Here is a 22055-nt window from a genome sequence, read left to right on the forward strand (position 1 = left end):
ATGCATTGGATACTTTTTCTGTATTATTTCTTGTATCTCTCCTCATATCTCTCCTTTATTCCATTTTACCCGATCCTGACATTTAATAAATCACACAATATAATCTATTCTACTATGCTGTATCCTAAATAAACAATAACAATCAGATAATAAAGTTCAGTGCAAATGATTTCTTTAAATGAAATGGGACAGATTTCATGATTTGCTGATTACTTAAGATATGTGATGTGAGTACACTAAATTGGCTAAATTGGTTTGATTAGTTCCCACCTATTGTTTTTCCTGTGATATCATCATCTCCACCAACACATTACTGCCATTACACTTGTCGCCTCTACAATCTCTTTTAGTTTTTCTATCTTCCTGATTGGCTAGTGGCTGTAATTTTTAAACAGATAAATCCAGTCCTTTTTTCTTAGTCACTGAAGGATTTGTAAATGTAGTAATTAACCTTGAGAACTTCAATGTTGCTCACCCTAGGCTCACAACTAACTAAAAGCCCTAGATAGCAAGATCATTGACAGCAAATTTTTCAGCATAAAAATAGGAACTCCCACAAAATGTTTCTTTATCTGTGAAAACTTGTCCCTACAGTTCTGTGGATGGCTGCCAAAAATGGAGAACTGAACTAAAATATTTGGCTTGTAGCTTCATGTATCCATAGCTTTGCTACTAAAACACAACTTCAAAGGCTATATGACAGACAGAAGGAAGCTGCAAGTTACGTTTAAACTAGGTATGTTGAGAGACTCCTCCTTTCCTGACTTGCTTTGCTAGTATTCCTCAGTAGTCTTTGCATGGCATTTAGAGTACCCAGCTTCTTGTCCCCAAGAACAATTTACTCACCTGTGGAAATGGTCCCATTCCAAAGAACAAGAATGAACAAATCACAGAAAAACAGTGAGGATGAGAATTTGCAATATCCTCCCCCCCCGCCCCCGCTGGACTCCACAATGTCCCCTGAGTGCTAGGTGCTGTGGAGGATGTGAAGACGAAGGAGACCCAGTCCCTGCCTTCCCCACCATCTGGCTTGGGAGACCAACGCCCTCCCTGCCTTCCCCACCATCTGGCTTGGGAGACCAAGGCCCACCTCACTAGGTATGATACCTGAGGTATAAACTCCTCTGGCAATACCTGGAAAGATGGCGAGGAGCAATGGAAGCTGGAAAAGATCTGGAAAAGATTTATGTAAGAAGTAGAATTCAACATGGCTCGTAAAATACCAGCAAGATTCTGAAACTCATAGATGGGAATTCGGGCATTTCAGTGGTGAAAACTTGTACAAGATACAATTGTGGAATACTGGGGGGCCTTTCAAGGAAAAAAAATTAAGCCAGTGATCCTGGGGTATAATTAAGGTAAAAGGAGAAAAACTGGTAAGAAGAGTCAAATTATGGAGATTTGTGAACCCCTACTGAGAAGTTACTTCATTCTATACCTAAAGGTATTTAAATTCCAGATCACAACCCTACATTCAAAGCACAGGAGTATTTTGAATAACCTAAAGGAATCTCTCCAGAGTTTATGTAGCTTATTCTTTCTAGAGATTAAAACACCTTGAAGTCCAGCACTAAATTTTATTTACCTTTGTTATTTGCTTGGCACCTAGAAGGTGTCTGCCATAGTTGAATAATTTTATCGATGCCTATTGAATGGATGAATACCTTCTAGTTAAAAAGCACTGTGGAGGTAAACACAGCTGTTATGTTTGTGGACTAAGCATATATATATATATATATAATACTTCACTTAAATTTCCATTTTATAACTTGAATTAATTCTCACAGGTGTGTCGCAGTTTATGGGTTATCATCCTCCATTTACATTACAAACTCCTGACAGTCTCCCTCAGTTTTTGCTGCCATAAGGTAGTAAAAGCTAGCTTATAAAGCCAAAAGAAAGGTTGTTCATAGGAAGCAATATTAAAATGATTCTGTTTTCTATATAGCACTTGCCAAGGCCTGAAGTGGAACCCTAATAGGGTACCTGCCACTGCCTATCACCTCACTTCAAGGACTAGTATCACCTCACTTCAGGGACTAGTACAGAACATCTCAGTTTCTGGTTCATAAAAATCCTTTCTGTGATCTCCAGAGCCAAACCACAATTCACCATGGCCCTCGTGGGTTTTAAGATGACATGCACATTTCCATATTCACATGTACTCAATTGCCTTTCTGCAAGCTGCTGAGCCGCATCCTTGCTGGTCAGTTACCTTGGCAACTCGACAGTAAAGACTGCTTCTCTATAAGTCTAGGACGCCATTCACTTTGAGAAAAACATGATATGGATGTATGGTACATTCATCATCGAGAAATGGAAAATGACTAAGCCCTTGTGTTTTGTTTGTGAAAATAATACTTCCTTTCTGTAGCATCAGTTTAAATTATGGGCACCCACACAACATTTTAGAGAAGCGCCCTTTACCTTTACCTTCCCCATTTGCTACTTAAAAAACAGATTGCTCTTCAACAGAGGCTATTTGGGCAGTATTTACACCTTGCTTCCTTTTGGAAACAACAAATGACACAGGATTCGAAGTTATAGGCTCTTGTTCTAAAAGCGAGCTATATAAATAATGCTGATATGGTCTGCACCAATAGCAACAACGGCTGCACTCCGGCTAACACGTGTTGCGCTCACATGTATCTAAGTAGTACTCACAAACAGAAAGCTTGAAGCATACTGTCTTCCTTAAAAGCAAATCCTGAAAATCAAATTTAAACTCTAAAAATGCACAGTACTAAAATCTAATAATCCCTGAAATATACATGTGTACAGTGTCATGCTAATCAAGCTGAGGTCACAGGGTCTGGTCTCTCTGTGTATCGCATGGCTTTGCAATTGTCTACAGCTGCAAATCCATTACCTCTGCAAACACATGCCACTGGATACAAATGAAACTGGAAACCAGTGTGTGGCTAAATCCCGTGCAAATCCATCACCATTAATGGGAAAAACAATTAAACCAAAAGTCCAACCCACAGGGAGTCAAAAACATCATCTTCAAACAGCAACGGTAGCTAGATTTGCAAAGATTAAAAACTGAAGACAGGTAGTCATAAATAACAGATTTTTTTAAAGGAAAAATTACACATCTGAGAAGAGCAAAAGGGTGTATGGGCAAGTGGCCAGGGTAATTACATCACCCTCCCTAAACGCAGTTCAATGTCCTTCATTACCATACCACCAAAAACTTCACAAAAACTGTTCTCTGTACATTTTAGTCATAAGGTACAGAAAAACTACAGGCCATTTCAACAATTATGTGATAGCAGAGAGCCAAGAATCAAGTAACAGACGGTGATGGCCATAGCAATAAAGTGGGACCTCATGCTAGCTAAATAGCATCCTGTCTCCCTTTATTAATAGTCCATTTGAAATTTTCTCCCTAAGGGAGCAACATCGTGATGAGCGTGTGCATTTGAGTGCTTATTTACAATGACTTAAAAACAAAAGCAAATTTGGATGTATTTAGTAAACATTAAATTTTGAAAGGATTATGATAGTGCATTGCTAATGAATTTACGCATATAACTTCACAATTATCACAATGATTATTTTTAATGGCATACGCACGTGCACAGGCATGTACCAAGTCCCTTCTCTGCAAAAAAGTCCAGAGAACACTCACCAGACCTTTGCCTGCATCACCAAGAACGAGTACATGGTCATAAAATGAACTAGCTGCTGAGTGTGAGACCCTGCAAGTCCCAGCTAGATTTAAATCTCAAAGCTGTCTCTCCACAGAACTCTTTGAGAAGAAAGTCATAAAGTATTGTCAGTATTCACGTCCGGGTGGCCTTTGTTAGGTACCTATTATGTGTATCTCTCTCTCATAGATGCTTTATCAACAAATTAATCGTTCTAAAAGGTCCATTTACACCATCACTTGCTAATGTTTAAGGTTTAAGATAGTAAATCCTGACTTTACCACAAACCCCCAAAGAAGGAAACATTTCAGAGAGCTGAGTTTTCTCAAGTACTGACTCAATCCTTTTTCATGATGGTAGAGGATCATCATTTGGCACACCAATAATTGCACTCTGCTCTATTATATAACGATGCCCTTACGGACCATTTGGTTGCCTTGTCATTTACTGATCACACACCTCTGCTAGCGGGTCCCAGTCTGCTAATGCTTTTTCAGGTTGTTTGTTTTATAGATTTTCTGTTTTCTCCTCTGTAGACAACTTGTCAGCTGTCATTTCTCATTGTTATCAGTATGTTTCCTATAGCAGCTTCTCTATTCCTTCTAATTTGCTGCTATTAATCTGCTGCAGGTTTAGAAACCAGACTACCAAATGAGGTGGCGTTGTGTGTTGAAGTAAGAACAAATTTGTTCTGTCTTAACGCACGCGGGGCTCTGCTAGATGTGAAAAACAGAAGCCTGCATTTGCCACATCGATTTTGGCCACCCGAAGACCCTTCTGTGGCTTATTTCCTGGTCCTTAGCTGATGCGGTATACTTCTGAATAGATGATCTTGCTATAATTGGGACATAGCCATTACTTGCAATGGCAGCGTAAACTCCATGTATTAAATGCATTCAGAAATAAATAAGTGTACCATAGAAAGTCTTAATTCAACCCATACATTATGTAAACATGAACTGTCAAATCAAAATGAATGGATTTAATGTGTTGTATAAAATAATTTCTTACATATTTGTTGTGTGGGAAATATGCTGCATAATTTAAACAAAGAGATCTATTGATTAAGTGATCTATTACCCTTAGCAATAGCTAAGTCAGCCTAAGAATATTATAATGCACTATAATTAATAAGTAATTTATTAATAAGAAATTAAAGTCTATTTCTAAAAGCATTTCAATTTTGTTAATTTGCCTCTCATGTTCAGAGAGTTTTAAGAGATAAGCTATTCAATGGGAAGTATGACAAGGGTGCTTTAACTGAGTGCAAATTACTTAAATAACATGATGCATATTTCTCAACTCTTCATAGTATTGCCTTGGTAGTAAGTATTATCCAGAAAAAAAAAAACTGGGGGTAAAAATGATGAAGATTTTTAAAGACGTTTAAGATGAAAGATAATGCTGAACAGTCATTTATCTGGTATAGCTTTGAAAATAAACTTTTACCTAAAGACTAAGACATTTCCATTCCTCAAAATCCTCTTTACATTAAGAATCCTTATGTTAATCCTAATGTTAAGGATGGGAATATTATTTTAAAAGAAAGTTACATTAAAAATATAATTGCTAAACTTATTTTACTACATGATCACCCCTGATAATTAAAAATTATAAGTTCTGTCAGAAAAAAAATAAGACTTGTCTTACATTTCATAGCTTTAACAGCTAAAAGCCCTCTCTGAGGCTCGGAGCCCTGGTATCCATAGCACTCGGAGAAGCTGCTACCAATTAATCAGAATTGATTATAAGAGATAAATCTCATTTGCTATCTCTGCATTGAGAGAACTCATTTCAGGGTTTTCAGAGTCTGATGTATTTATGGTTTCCTTCCCAACCTATTTTTTAATGTGTTATTTCTATAGTCAAACTAAAATTTAATTATCAAACCAGATAATTGCTGTAGATAAATATTCTGAGGGACATCAGTATCCAGCCAGGCACACAACCTGTTTGGTTGTTTTTCCTCACCAAGATTTACCTGGTGTTTTATCAGTCCCGCTTTAAAAATCTTGGTTTTGAATCAGAAACTTTTCTCAGCTGTCTGCCCTTCACCTTTGAGTTTACTCAACATCAAAGTGCTGTAGGCCATTCATTTGGCGGTGGCCAGCAACCCTTTCTATTTTGCAGAGCACGCCTAGGCCATAGAATTCGTCACAAGGAAGGCATTACATTGCCTTTTTAAACTTCATTCCTCTAAGAGATAAGGGCACTGTTCTTTACATGAAGAGGACAAACCACGATTTGTGTCTTTTTCTACAAAAAGTAAAAAGATTTTTCCCCCCTCTCTCTCTCCCAACCAAAGCCACTTACCGAAACTATTTTGTTAAACGTCTTGATTTTCCATATAATGATCACATGTTTTTGTTTTCTCCTGTTGTTTTTTTCTTAAATGTCAGCTGGAAAGTGGTTGCAAACCATTGTTAATTGGTGATCAATAAACTTAGTCTCATGAACGTTGCAGTTGAAAAGGGCTTTAGATGTCATCCTGTCTGAGCATGCCAAATATATTTCTCTAACTAAAGAGAGATCATAGCATTACTTCCTACTTGGATATGGCCTCAGCATTCTACTTAACCCAGAATTCCTGACAGATACTACCAATCAGAGTTGGCATGCACTTGCTCTCCTGGAGAGTTCAGTCCTTCATTTTATAGACAACAAAACTGAATCCAGAGAGACAAAACGATAGGTTCAAGCCTACAAGAATAGTAAGGGGAAAAGCCAGTGACTTGAACCCAGGAAGTCACGTACTTTGTTGATTTGAAAACATAAGGTAATACATTTGGTGGCTGTACATTATATTATTATGACTCGCTACGGCAAGCTAATTATGCTGCATAACACCTTCACTTTCTTAATTGTCTCTCTTGTTTGATGACAAACCAGAATTTGACCAGATAATCCAAGTTCATTCTTTATTTTGTGAAGTTATCGTAATAACACCGCACAATTGGAAGAAGTGCTTTGGCAATCACAATTTCAAGAAAGAAACAAACCTAAAGATTCTTTTGTTTAAAGAAAGAAACAAACCTGAAGTTTAAAAGGAGACATTTCAGCCAGCATAACCAGAGCCTAGAAGGAGAAACTCATCTCCCTGATAGACAGTCCTTTGAGGTCTTGGAACTTTGTGATTCTTCGTCCTGACTTTGCCACCCTTCAGAGGCAAAGAAGAGCATGTATTTTCAGTCCTAGGAGCACTTCATGTTGCTCTCCAACCACACAGAAAAAGAAGGCATCTAGAGAGATATTTCTATCTTCAAGCCTTGCCCATTCCTTGACTGTCAGTGAGCTAAAGAGGAGCTCCTCTAAGATGGCAGAAGAAAAGTCTAACAAATTATTCAGAGTACATAGTACTTCATTCCCAAGAAGGTCAAATTCAAGTTTAACATTTAAGTGGAAAATAAATAGGAAATCAGTACATGATTATTTTGACTTGCTCTTAGGAGGAAGTTTATTTTTTGTTTCTTAAGAAAAAAAGCAATGAAAGTCTGTCAGTAAACCTAAGGCTAACCCATTTTGGAAAATGAGTTGTCTTAAGTAAGAAAGGAGAATTTAAAAATATTTATCTAAATGAAGTATATAAGTTAGTAATATGAAAGCTTATTCCTTTTTTATTTACATTATTCTGGGGTAAATTTTAAGTTTGTCTAACTCTACCCTAGGAAAAAGAAAAGGGAATCCACATTTAGAGGGCTCTTTATGATTTTTTTTAAGTATTGAATGTATATCAAGGTAGAATGATGCCAAATGTGTTGCTCTGGACTCTAACAAATTCCTCAAAATCCTATTTACGGAAGAGACACCATCCCACTGCTAAAATTTAGAACTGAACATTATTTTAAAAGAAAGTTATACAAAAAATACAATCACTAAACTTATTTTACTATATAAATGCTCTTACAATCTTTTGTGCTCTCTTGAAATTGTCAAAAAGAGATGCTTGGGACTCATGGTCAAGAACATCTCAAAGAACATTTGATATCTGCAGTAACACTTAAAATGGCCTTGCTACATCAGCAACTGGAAATAATTCTCTTTATACAATTAATGAAATGTATTATTCTCCCCATATTCTCTGTATATAGAACTACAATGATAGGATTTAAATTGGATGAGGAGACCAAGAAGGGAGAAGAAGCTAAAGATGAGTTCAAAGAAACTGAGGATGTGGTACCTCAGTAGATTCAAGATATATTGATCACTTCTATTTTGAGAACTATGGTCATCACTCAGGTTCCAAGGAGAAAAATCAAATGGCGGTCCAATGGGAGCATGAAGTTTAAAAGAGGAAGAGACAAGTATCTCTTGAAGATTCTGGAGAAGGCTGTATGCAAAGGTCTTGGAATAGTACATTTCACTAAGAAAGCACCAGAGTAGATGACTCAACAGCGTTTAAGAGCTTCTTATAGAACACCTTTTTAGCAAATCAAATGGAAACAGAGGAACATATTCAAAGATGACAGGAGTTCTAGAGATCAAAGTTAAAGAGAAGGAACTGAAGAAAAAAAAAAAAGATGACTGTAAATTTAGTGCAGAATGGTATGAAGTCCAAAGGGAAAGTTTTTGGTGATCTCATATGGGGCACCAGGAAATCAGGGCAGGTCCCAAATCCTCAGGAGATGACAGAGCATTATAACATTGCAGATGGCAACCTTGAGGGCCACCTGGGGCCATAACTAGGAGGATTAGAACACAGGCAGAGTGGATGTGTCTAAGAAGCTGAGGGCCCTCAGCTTGATTAAGGAACCTACCAGACACAGGTGGTCATCAGGGGTAATTCCCTTGAAGAAACCAGGGAGAATCCTTTGAGAATATCTAAGGAGGGTGTGGGGAAAGGACTATGAGATGATGGGTTTAGGACCTAAAATAAATGCATTTAGTGCTTTTTAAAATAAATTTTTGTGATCCTCTCATGGAAAGTTATTGTTATAAAACTCTATGTTTTCTTATAGATATTAGCAACAAAAATTCCTTAGAAATGCAAAGGTGTTTGCGGGTTTGTTTCAAAAACAGCAGAGTAGAGGAGAATTGGAAGCCTCTGTCCTATTGTGAAACAGATCTGGAAGTGGGTGATTCCACCTAAGGAATATTTGGTATGAGCTGGAAAAAGCTAGTGATTCCCAACTTTAGGGCTGTATGTAGACAACGAGGTAAGCCAGGAATCACTCCTACAAGGTACCCAGGATTTGTTATATGGCGGTAAAGCTATTTTATCACCCAAAATGACTGTTCTTTTAAAAACATTTTTAAATTGTTGTTATTTTCATAGACACTTTGGTTGCCCCAAAGTTATGGAAACCAGGCTACATATCAACATGCATGACCACATATAGCCAAAATTTTGTGTGTGGGGGGGTGGGGGCTGGGGCAAGGGGTGGTGGGCAGAGAGGTCTTAAAGGCAAATAATCAAGAAATATTAACTAAAAGCTCATGATGAAAACTGACATTTTGAAAACTACTAATCTTTTGGTTATTAAGTAAGTCTTTTTCTCCCTGATGAAATGCATTATTTCAAAGGTCCTGGCATATTGCTAATGGACACATTTATGATAGGGAAGAAAAAATTTAGAAAAAATAATCAATCATCCAAGGGTCAGGTCACCTTTCCTATAGAAAATAAGTGCCATCTAATTATTTAATAGCAAAACATATCAATTTGGTTTTGCAACTAAACAATCAGTCAGGAAATCATCCACAATTAGCCAAAATATTTTATGACCATTTTTCTAAGGTTGTACAAATACTGTTTTTAAAATGATTTATGTTAAGCATGATTCTTAATGTTTTTCAATGTTATAAATAAATTGTTATAATGACCACACTGGAACAATTTTTATAAGTGGCAAGCTAGTGACTGGATAAGGGTCACAATAGGTTAAAAACAGGAATTATTTTTAGTTAAAAAAAAGGCAAAACTATGGCAAAGGAAAAAAACTTAGAAAATAATGGATTAAGAACATAAAGGATCAGAAGTTTTAGAAGATTAGAAAAACAAAACTGGAGTTTTTCAGACTGACTTATCAAAAAAAAAAAATCCACACGTGACTAAAAAAGCAAAAGGAATACTGGAAGCAGACATTTAATTGACTCTGCAAAGGAGATTTAGATTTACCACCTAAACTCACCATCTTTCTTCCCACCAGTCATTTTTCTGCTGATAATAAAACTGTTGGCCTGTTTGGTCTTCCAGTTAACTGTTCCATTTATGCCATCAGCACAGCTTAATAAAAAAGCTTTTCAGAATAAAACAAATGCACAAAAAATGAAATTAATGTCAAATTAAAATGACTATTCTAGGTCACCTACTATTAACGGAGATTAGATTCCTTCTAGCCCAACTAGCTGTTTAATTCCACTTAATAAATATTTGTTGCATGTCAGTACAAGGCATATGTGGGGATACAGGGTAAACAAGACACAGGAACTACACCCCAACAAGTTTACAATCTACAAGGATTGATAATTCATGTACCCAAATATGTATGAAATATATATATATATATATATATATACATACATAATAATTACACATACACACAGTGGTAGAAAACATAAGTACTACAAAACCCTGAGGGGGGAAGCCATTATCCCTGGCTAGGGATGTTGTCATAAGTTTAAGTATCATTTAAATTTCACAGTTGAGTTTTGGAAACATTACACTGGCAGAAATGAACATAATTGGGGTTAGGGGCTAATAAGTAGGGAGTTATCTCTGGAACGTAGGGTAGCAGTCAGCCCATAAATTGAAAATAAAGGTGGGGCTAGTTATATGACATCATGGAGATAATACTGACAAAGTTTTCAAATTGCTGCATGTGGGTTAGTTAAAAAAGGGGAATCAGATGACTTTAAAGATTTGATCCAGAGTGACACAGAACAGTGATACATTAGGAATCCCCCCAAAAAAGGAGTCAGTTTCAGGAGAAAGATGATAAATTTCAGCCATATTAAATTCGGGGTACCACATGGATATCCAGGTAAAACCATCTAAGAGGAAGATGGAAATAGAACTCTGGTGCATAAAAGAACTTACTGGGGCTTCAGATACAGATTTGGACATTCATCCCCAGCGGAATGACGGTTGAAGCCAAACCCCAGTACAATTCTTTAAACAGACCATGCTCCCAGGTAACATGTACTAGGCACTCTCATATCCAAAGTGATCGGAGATAATACACCTTCATGTTCTTGAGTCATTCATCTACCCTATTTCCCATCAACCAAACTACCACTCTTATGGCTTACTGCCCTATTTTTTATTCTTACCTGTCAGACATGGGATTTGGGTACCGTTTTCCTAACTATAACACCGGGTCTCCATCTCATTCTCCCTTCATCTAGCCATCTCAGGTATGTTCCCTCTGGGTTCAGCTCCGTCCCAGAATCCCCCAGGATATACCCCACAGTTTGGTCCTAGCTTCTGGAGCTGAAATATAGCAACTAGGAACACACACACACACAAAAGTGGGAGGGACAGCAAAGGCAGAAGAACACGTTAATAAATACATTTATATAGCAAGCACAGAGGATGATTCAGCAAAGAAATCAGAGACAAGGCAGTCAGAGAGGTTGGACAACCAAGCCTGAAGTGTCACATATGTCAACAGAAGAGATATCAAGGAGGGTGGAATCCACACCCTCACATAAAGGTCAAAGAGAATGAGAGTTTAGAAAAGACTGCTAGATGTGTAAAGTGAGAAGTTACTGGTGACTCCTTGAAAGTGGAGTTCCAACAAAGGGATAAGAATAGAAGCCAAACCGCAAAAGGTCAAGATGTAGATGTAGCAAATACAGTTAATCTTTCAAGAACATTGGCCAGGATAGGGGAGCAAAGAGATGAAATGACACGCTAGATAGATTGAGATGGAGCAAGATGCAGAGAGGGCTGGTTATGTGAACGTGGGGAAAGAGATTTTGTTCAGAAGCTGAGGAAAAGACAAGAGGGAAACAGACGGAGGATAAAGAAAGGAGCAAAACCGATGAGATGCAATGCAAGAGAAACCAGAATGGGTGAGACCAGCGTACACAAGCAAAGAAAACACCTCATGATTCAGAAAGTAAGGACAAGTGAAGACAAACACCGGTAGGGGCACAGGACACTTCGTGTTGAAAGGGCTCCTCACCTTAGTAAATCAGAGAGGAAATGTACATTCTTTTTTAAACTGAATTTTGAAGAAAATTCTGAGCTTAAACAAAATTAGGAGAAATATCAAGTTCCCTTCCAAAATAAAAAAAAGAATACAATTCAAAACCCAAGTTATTAAAAACCAACAAACAAGCAAACAAAACCTCAGGTGATCATTTCAGTGATAACCCGCGAGTGGAAATCAAAGGCTCTAGCATCCCAAGCAAATAAATGACTTGGTTGGTGTGTAATTTTTTAAAATATGTGAACTTAAGTGTACTAATTTTATATATACTAAAAGATCAATCTTCTGGATGATTCACCTAATAAATGGTTGATTTGCTTAACAACTGAAATTAGGTCCTTTTAAATCTAGATGAAAAATACTGTCATCACTTCCTAAATAATTTACGCTAAAATAGGATGAAAAATGTTCATAGTAGTCTGCTGTGGCAAAATACCCCACTCCCTGTGTTCTCCTGATCACTGGGTTCCACAGGCAACACATAAGAATCACTTGTACCTCTCTAAAAATACATATTCACACCCTCAAAAATTCATCACAAAAAAAATTTTAAAAACACATATTCACGACTCCACTGTGGAGAGTTTAGGTTACACAATTTCATCAGGCAATTCTCATATACAAATATGAACTCTAGAAGACTGAGAGGAGAACTACAGAACCCAAGGGTAGATAGGATGTTCAACTGAGTCATAGCATATGTGCCAAATGTAGGCTGACCTTAGAGATGAAAAACTCTCCCATGGATTGGGGAGTTATCATAAAGAAAGAATGGTTTGAGTATCCAGACAGCACCCCTTTTATTCCTTCCTTTATTCTAGCCCATTGGTTCTCAGACTATGTATGCATAAGAATCAGTATTCAGAGTTATACACACAAAATTACACATATTGTACTTTATGGGTGATTTAAAGAATTCACTAGGATAACAAGTCCGTGAGATATTTTTGTCTTACACTCTGTCACGTCCTTGCCAGGTGAGCCAGCGTATCATTGCTCATAATTTCCAGGTCCTATGTAAGGGTAGACCAGTTGGTTTTTACAGGATTCAAAAGACAAATGTGATTGGTTTCCCAATCATTAAAAAATGGAAGCAGCGTAAGATATCCCACTGATATTGCTCTATTTTAAGGCCAGCATGGCTTTGAGCATATTCATTTTTTAAAAAGTTCATAGTGATCCATCTAAAGTTCTCCTCTGACCACAGAAGACTGCAGTCCAATAAATCTAAAAAAAAAAAAAAAAAAAAAAGACAACATTTTTATGACTCTACTCACCAGACAATGTCACTAAAGGCAAGACACAACATCATGGATGGTGTGTCTGCTTAAACATTCAAGTCCCACACCTCAGGGGGAGAAATCTCAGTAACATGGAAATAACTGTTTGTTTGTTTTTTTTTAAAGATTTTATTCATTTACTTGAGAGAGAGAGAGAGAAACAGCATGAGAGGGGAGAAGGTCAGAGGGAGAAGCAGGCTCCCTGCTGAGCCGGGAGCCCGATGCGGGACTCGATCCCGGGACTCCAGGATCATGACCCGAGCTGAAGGCAGTCGCTTAACCAACTGAGCCACCCAGGAGCCCTAACTGTTTGTTTTTAATTGTTGTCCAAGATCGTGGATCCACTCGACTAGCTTCTTGTATAGAAAATTACTATAATCCGTGCAATGACAAATGTAGATACTCACCAAAAAACATTATGATTTCAAAGTTTGATTTTTGTTAGAAAGGGACCAGAGCATTTCTTTTTCTGTGAGAACAAATTTCCTTAGTTAGCATGGGAAAATATAACTCAATTTAGAAAATATTTGCCCTATACATAACTTTTCAAGATTAAATATAATGTGCAAAAAAATTTTAATGTGTATAGACTGGTTCTTGGACTCTTTCCAAAGATAACAGACCATCCTCAGAAATCTTGAAAGAAATTCCACTGTGCTCACTGAGTTCATGATAATCTCTGCTACAATTGTACCTGGATATGAGTTTTGCTCTAATTCATAAACACAAAAGCAAAGAAAAACATACATACTGTGCTTACACAGCCCCAAATAAGAAGACATTCACACCATTAACTGGCATATACAATTTAACCAATTCCTCAACGCTCCCTCTCAGAAATCATCAAAGCCTGAATTAATCCAAACGTGGCTGGCATGTCCTTAAAATTCCCTCGAAACCATACAATGCTTAAAGTTTGTCTTAAGATCCCACGATTTATTCTGAGTCTTGTAGCAGCATGACTGACGACATTTCATCTGGCCTGGGGCGAGCACGCTCTGAAGAGACATTACTCTTTCCCAAACCTGAATAATTTGCAGACTTGGGGAGGAGGGGTTTGTTATTTAATAAAAATAACTGAAGAGCTGTGAATGGTGACTGATTGCTGATGAGCTAATCAGAATGTCAAGGGAAAGAAATAATAAACAGTAACTTACTCCGACACCGCTGTCCAAGTAAACAGCAGGAAATGCCAAATGAAATTTAATCTGATTAATGCACTCACCTTAGAACCGAACTGTCACGTCTTTCTCTGTCCACGGTCTCATCTGTCTCTTTTCACATTTCACTTGAACGGCACACAGACTCTGTTTTCACAAAGTGGATATATAGCTCACGTCCCCAACATCTCTCTGCTTCTCTCACCATTCCCCACGTCGCTATGTTGCCTCCTTGTCCCCTACATCTTCTCTTCCCTTCCTTTCTGCAACCATCCTTAATACTTTTTCAATTGTCCCTTATATTAAGATATCTTCATATTTGTCTCTCGAAACAATGGTCTTTGACATTATTGTTAGCTACCATGTTTTGAATGCTAAGTGTGAGGCACTACACTCAGGGCTTTATACATATTAACTGATTTAATCCTTACATTATCGTCTATGTGGAGTAGGTATTATTAGTTCCATTCTGCCATGAGGACAAGAAGTCTTGGGAAATTATGAAACTTACCCCAGGTCATGTGTTTACCAAGTGGCAGAGTTGGGTATTGAACCCATTTCTTGGCTTACTGCAAAGTCCATGTCATCTACTCATCAATACTAACCCCAAATGGTTAAATGGGAAAGCTATGTATAAACTACATATTTTTAAATGTAATTTGAAGTACTGTTATTACTAGTAGGTCATCTTCGACTTATTTTTCTTTCTAGAAAAAGTAAGTTTCCCCTGACTGTAGATTAGAAATAGCTGGAATGAGGCAATGCCCATAAAAATTAATTCCATGCATTATGTGCATGAATACACACACACACACTTCATTAAAATAGGAAATCTAGAAAGTTGGAAACTATGGGGGGAGAAAGCTTTGCTGAGGAGGACTGTCCACTCCAACCTCAGGAAAAGCTATTGCTAAGAGAAATGTTACAGCAGGATTTTAAACCCAAGAATGCCAAAATAAGAAGTCTTCAAACTTTGTTAAAACATTAGAGTTCCAGCAGGGCAAGACATCAGGAATTATTAAACACATTTGAAAATTATTTGAGTTTTATAATTTTAGCACAAGCTAGGTAAGATATTAGACTTCAGAGTGAAATGAAGTTGGAAAACAGAAAGATAGTGTTTTCTATCAGAGTGTCTGAAGACAGAATGTCTGGGTTGAAATCCCAGTTTTTGTCCACTGGGCAAGTTATGCAATGTCTCTGTACCTCGGTTTCCTTCTCTGGCTGGGACAGTTTAGTGTCTGCTTCATAGAAACATTTTATGAGTTATTAAATGAGACAATACATTTAAAACCTTCAGAAGAGGGCTTTGCACATAATACGTTCTCAAAAAATGTGAGCTCTTATTACATTTAATCTACAACTAATATGAAGGAAACTTTGGATTCCTTTAAATGTGATTTCTTAAAAAGTAGATGTTTAAATGAAAAAAAGTTGTGAGTACAGTTAGCAAGAGAGACTTTAGCACTATCTTTTTTGTTTTCACAGTCATTAAGATACATGAGAAATGATAATATTTCTATAGCTGAGTGGAGTAAATGCTGGAGGCTGCTAATGAGCAGAGGCAACAGCCCAGGGGCTCCGAATACCCCCCAGTCCACACGGCCTCCTGGCGGACTAAGGGGATGGCACTGGCCAGGCATGCTGGGTGAGAGCTGCAGCTTAATCCTTTTGAGGAAAGCCAGATGCAATAAGAAGCAAGTCATATTGATATGTGCTATCTCTGACTCTCATAAACTCTTAGGAATTTTTCCTGAGGAAATAGTGCAACAGAAGCAAAAATTGCATGGACACAAGATTCAGCTTTGCATCATACATACCAAAATGGGGGGGGGGTGGATTCAATGTCCAATAAAAGAAAAAGTGTTGATTTGATAGAATAGCTACAGGAGAAGGGACGGTTACCCTCTTCTCTTGGTAGTTTTCCTCCTTTGCTCAAAGAGCCTGACCAAAACATATACTGTGTTTCCACAGCCCGGAAACGGTACTATCTACGCTCCATCTCAGAAATGTTAGATGAATGAGGAGGAATGGGACCCTTAACAAAAGAGATGCCTGATATATGCAGTAGGTATATGCACCATTATAATGTAATGTCCTGATCTGCAAAATGTTGGACTATTTTGAAATTAACAAAATTAGCGAAAGGTAGAATACAAAATAGTACATAGACTATGTGAAATCTAGTGTAATAGTGCAATCTAGTGGAAAAGGATTAAAAGGCAGAGTGTAAGAGCTACTACTGGGTTAGGGAAGTCAAACTGTCAGAAAAATTCCGTTCAAAATAAAAAATACAATAATCCTTGCAAGGTTTTTCCAATTATGAAACCTCTGAAAGAGAAATACTCTCATACTGGTTTTTCACTTGGAACTGTCATTCCTTTTCTTTATCATAGAAGCCCTATATCCTCATTGCCACGTATTCAAATAGTATAAGCAGGAGGGTATAAAACATAAAGACCCCCTCTCATCTATCTGTGGCCCCCCATCCAATGCCTAGGGAAGCCACTTTGCATCTTTCCACGTGTATGCAGATGCAGACATATATTTGTGCGTGCGCACACACACACACACACCGTGCTCTTTTTTACACACTTTTTCCCTTAGCATATATGTTGGACGTGTTTACATGAGATCACATTTGAAGGTTGCATTGCTCAAACATAATTTCCTTGTCGGCACCTCGAACTCAGCCTGTCCCAGGGAGGACTCCTGATCTTTCCCTTAAAGTCTGGGCCCCTTCTGGCATTCCTCCTGCCCTGAATGGCACCCCCATTCATCCTCCTGAATATGACAGAAATCTAGAAATCATCCTTGACATCTCTTCCTGCCGATCTCCAGGGCGAATTCGGTCCACGACCCACTGCTGTTGCTATTTACTCCTCAAAAAGTCCCGCCTCGTTTCATTTCCCCAGCACCGTCTGGCCCAGGAGGGCTTCATCTCCATCTGGGGATTACAAAAGTAGCCTTGGATCTAGTGTGCGGCAAGCAGTTCTGAACCCCCAACCTCTTCTTCACAAAGCGGCCAAAATGCTCTTTTTGAAATGCAAATCTGATCTTGTCCCGCTTAAAACCCCTCCAAAGACTTCCCATAGGTTTTTGGATACAGATTACACTCTTTAAGGTGGTCTAAAAGGTCCTGCAAAATTCTCTCCCTGACTTCCTACTTCTCCTCTCACATTGGGTTCCCTCTTCTCTCTCGGATCCAACTTCACTGGACTTCTTCTAGCACCTTCTGTTTGCCAAGTCAACCTGCCCCAGGGCCTCTACAGAGCTCTTTCTTTTACCTCAAATACACCTTTCCTCTTCACCTCACTAACATTTACTCATCCTTCAGATCTGAGTACGTCCTCAGAGAAGTCTTCCTTAATCCCCCTGCCTGGCCAAATCCTCTCCTTAGAAATCCTAGTAGTGTGGGTAGCACTTACCATAGCTCAAAGGGCACATTTATGTGTGCGATTATTTGATTAATCTCTGTCAACCCCAGTAGTGTAAAAGTTCCATAATGGCTGGGACCGTATGTTTCCCAGCATCTAACACGGAGTCTCAAAACAGGTTGACACCCAGGAAATAAATAAATAAAAGAATAATTAATAAAGATGACCACTACCCTTTCTCAGTTTTCATTATTGCTATCAGTACTCCACGAAACATCCTTATACTTTTACTTCTGAGCACTTTCACAAGTCTATCTGTAAGCTAAACTCCTAGAAGTGAAACGGCTAGACAAAAAAAAAAAGGAGCATACATTTCAAATTTTGATAAGCACATGTAACGACCTGTTCTGTTTGCACTTCTGCAGTACTAGTTTTTGATGAAAATCAACCCTAGAGCTATAGAAAATGGAAAATGGTAAAGGTGCTACACTGATCAACTATTTCATAGGAGAGAAAAAACCAGCGTCATTTTACTGCATAACAAGAAACACCAATTTGCTAAGGAGGAAAAAAAAATAAAAGACCTCTGGGGCTACTTTTTTCTTTTCTTCTGCATTCCAAGGTAAAAGAATAACTTTACATCTATGCCTATCGCTGAAGAAAAAGGAAACTAAAATATTTCTCTTTAACTACTATAGGAAAATTAACTGTGATCTCTTCTTTCAAATTCGCAATAAACCCCAAATCTCCATAATAATCAAAGTGGTGACCAGATGAATGAGTGAAACATTAAAGAATGGGAAAGAATTTACACCAGAGCTGCCTAACTCCTGAGCATTTTTTGAAATGAGCAGCTTCATTTGTCAGAAAAGAAAAAGTCTGCCTTCCATGTCACAACAGATGCCGTGGCAATTCCCGTGGTACAGAATGCCGAAGATCTATTCTAAAAATCTGATTAGTCCAAGGCAATTAAGTAGAAAGTGAGACGTGCTAAAGATGAGTGCTTTGTAAGTAATAAAACCCATTTAAACCACTATTGCACCAATATCGTGTAAAAATTCTTAGATGAAGGAAGATCCAAAAAATAAAAATTCTACCAAAGTGACTCTAGAAGACAACAGCCCTTTAGCTTTACTCACGTTAATTTTTTTTTCCAAGAATATAACATTAGTCATCATGCCAGCTGCTTATGTTTTTGAGACCACCTATTTTTAAAACTTCTTTAAGTTTTAAAATTTAACACGAGGATTATTTACTATTTCCCAAGAGCGGGAGCAAGCACTGCATTCAAGGAATCACAACTAGCTGCCTGTGGATCAGGTGAATGAGCGTTGACAAGCCAGAAGCTCATCTTTGAGCATTTCTCTCTCGGAAATATGAGCTCAGTGCAGGAACGCTTCTGGCATCTTCAACAACTGGGAAGCGAGCCATTACAAGTTGCCCTGTGCATTATTACAATCCCACAAAAGTGCATGGCACTTTTGTAAAAGAGAGAGAAAATAAGGAAAAACTTGTTCAACATGAAAAATATACTTCACACAGTCAGAGTTAGAGTGACCATATGTTCCTGACCTAACAATTTGAGTGAGAACATTGTGGGTAGGTTGGGAGGGGTGGGGAGGTCGGAAGAGGCAGGATTAAAAGAAGTAGGAAAAAGTGGGTTAAAAAAGATGTCTGAAGAATATGTCCTTCTCTCTTTCCAGCTCTCATCCGAGTCCCCCTTAGTTTTCAAGGTTCCAGGGAATAAAACAGTTTCCGTGGAGTCAGATGTGTTACAGGTTATCGTTCCTAGAAGTGGGGTCCTCTGTTGCATACCCTACAGATGAATTTTGAGCAATCCAGTTTCCAAAGTTAGACATGGTAATCAAAATAAGCAATCAATAGGTGGATGGAGGAGAAAGAAAATCTGCCACAAGACATCTTGAAGACACTAAGCATGTGCCCCTGAGACAGAATCCAGGCTAACTTGAAATGGAGAGAAGTTAAAAGAGCACAGAGTCGGAAGCTACTTTTGATTGAAAGGTTTTATCTTCAATTGAAAAGCTAAAAATTGTAACTGAGTACTGCAAGGACATATAAGAGTGGTGAAACCTGCAGAAAGGAGAACTGTCCCCCACTTCCCTCAGGGTAAGAGGATCCAGCAGCCAAGGGCTTAGCTGTCCTGCACCAGCAGCCAGCAGCGGCTGCCCCCTCCCTTAACCCTGGGTGCCCCAGCATCTGCGGCCACTCTGCCCGGGGAAGCCTGCTCCCAGCCAGCAAGAAACACCAGGAAGGGAAGAACTATAGGAAACAAGTTAAGGCCAGGACACTTTGCAGGGGGGCGGGGAGGGGGGAGCCAAAACAAAGCCAAAAGCCCTTTAATTCTCTTCTCCAATATTCATGTTTGAAACAGAATGAGAGGGTAGGAAGGAATGTGTTAAATTGCCCTGTTGCAGCTACTTTCAAGTTGTAAGAGATCAACTTGCAACACACAGGACTCTTCTTTTTAGACAGTTTATCAGAAAAAAATAAAATGTTTCCATCACAAGCTTCTTTGCTGTCCTAGGCGAAAATGTTATTGTGGCCTTCAGATTACACATTAATTGCAATAAAGGTGAATATTTCTGATGTTTTAAAAGAACAGACCAAGTAAAGGTGTTAAGTTGATTCCCTTGCTGAGCTGCACTAACTGTTAGAAAGGTCTGGAGTTGAAATTCGTCTCTACCTTTCACCCACTGGTGCTAGTTCTGCTTTCCGAAACAAACAGAAGAGAGTTTATGTCTACTTTTTGTCTTCAAGCTAAACATTTCCAGACCCTTTGAGGATACCTCCTATGACAGGATTGCCAGACCCCTCACCATCCCCATGGACTGTTCTGGAAGTTGTCTAATTTGTCAACGTCTCTCTTTAAATGTGACAGCCAGAAATGGACACAACACTACAGATGTGGTTAATTAGAGGGGGGTACTATTAATTTTTGTGACATATGGACACTATACTATTATCAGAATCTGAATTTGATTTTTTTTTCTTTTTTGCAGACACATCAAGCTGCTGGTTCATATTAACCTTCTTTTTCCTCAAAAATTGCCACCACATCAAGTCACCTCCTTCCTTATAACACCAATGAATTATGATGCATTTACTGCTATAAAATATCTTTTTGCATAGCACTGCAGCCTATTTAAGCCATATTAACTCTACATTCTGTTATCTACTTATAACAGTTACCCCTTTGCAAGTCATTTCTGGATTTTAAAGCAAGCATCTTAGATCTTCATCAAAGTCATTCATAAAATTCATTGAAAAAGAGAAGACCCGGGCAAAGGCTTGGATCTTTCCCCAGGGACCACTCTTGGACCCCAACCCAGTAACCCACACACCTGGCGGGTACTAGTTTAGCCTGCCTCACACTTACAAAGCAATCTGGCTAGCCTACACACCCTCTCACATAAGAGCATCTAATGCCTTAACAAATGCTTTGCTGAAAGCAAGATTCACTTATGTTTCAAAACAAAGTGTACAAAACTACACATATTAAAATCATAGTCTTTGAAAAATACATATGCACATGGAACAAAGACTAGAAGGAAAGGAGCATCAATGGAAATGTCTATTCTAGCGTCAGACTGTGGAGATTGTTTTTTATTCAATACTGTCTTTAGTTACATTGTTTAATAATTGAAGTAGGAATTCTGCTTAGAGAGAATGTTGTTTGGAGGCAGTTCATATGAAACAGCTTTAAGAGCATTGAAACTCTATCTGATGCTACCAACTTGAAAACCCCAATCAAAAAAATGTTCATTTAAAAAGACTTGTTGATCCTTAGGAACACCAGCTTCTTTTTTTTTTGAATTTTGCATTCCTGTTTTTGGCTAACATTTCTGGAAATCAGGAAGACAGTAGACCGGAGAACAGTATTCTAAAGTTTAGAAAAAGCTTGAATGTTTTGTGTGCGTGTGTGTGTGTGTGTGTGTGTGTGTGTGTGTGAGAGAGAGAGAGAGAGAGAGAGAGAGAGAGAATGAAAGTCTGTTCCTGACTGTCTGTTATGTCTGTCTATCTATGCTGGAGAAGTTCAAAAGGATGAAAAGGAAAAAAAAGGCAACATGTTAATAGTTCTGTGAAGCTTTGGACTAAAACACAGCTCCATCCCAAGAATTTCTAGCAGACACATAAATTCATATCATCTATTCACCTGGAATCCTTTTTTTACACTAAAAGCAGGAAATAAGATCAGCAATAGGATTTGCACTTTGCTGTTTAGAGCTGAGGCAAGGGTAAGGTTTAAGAAAAGGAGTCAGAAAGAGTAGCAAGGGTAAGGTTTAAGAAAAGGAGTCAGAAAGAGTAAATGTGTGCTGCAGTTAGTAAAAAAGGAAAAGAAACAAAGTGGCTGGTTATTTGGGAGAAAATAAGATCTATAAATCCTGCCCTTGCTGGAATCCTCAAACAATCT

General features: G+C 38.2%; 1 protein-coding gene across 3 annotated transcripts in view; it reads right to left on the minus strand.

Annotated features, from left to right (window-relative positions):
* Positions 1 to 22055, minus strand: part of SGCE (sarcoglycan epsilon) — a 67002-nt gene that overhangs the window by 41306 nt on the left and 3641 nt on the right. The gene's annotated exons all lie outside the window — the stretch shown is intronic.

Source organism: Callorhinus ursinus, unplaced genomic scaffold (genome assembly GCF_003265705.2).
Source record: "Callorhinus ursinus isolate GAN/ISIS: 27379988/994484 unplaced genomic scaffold, GSC_fseal_2.0 scaffold12, whole genome shotgun sequence".
Lineage (NCBI taxonomy): Eukaryota > Metazoa > Chordata > Mammalia > Carnivora > Otariidae > Callorhinus > Callorhinus ursinus.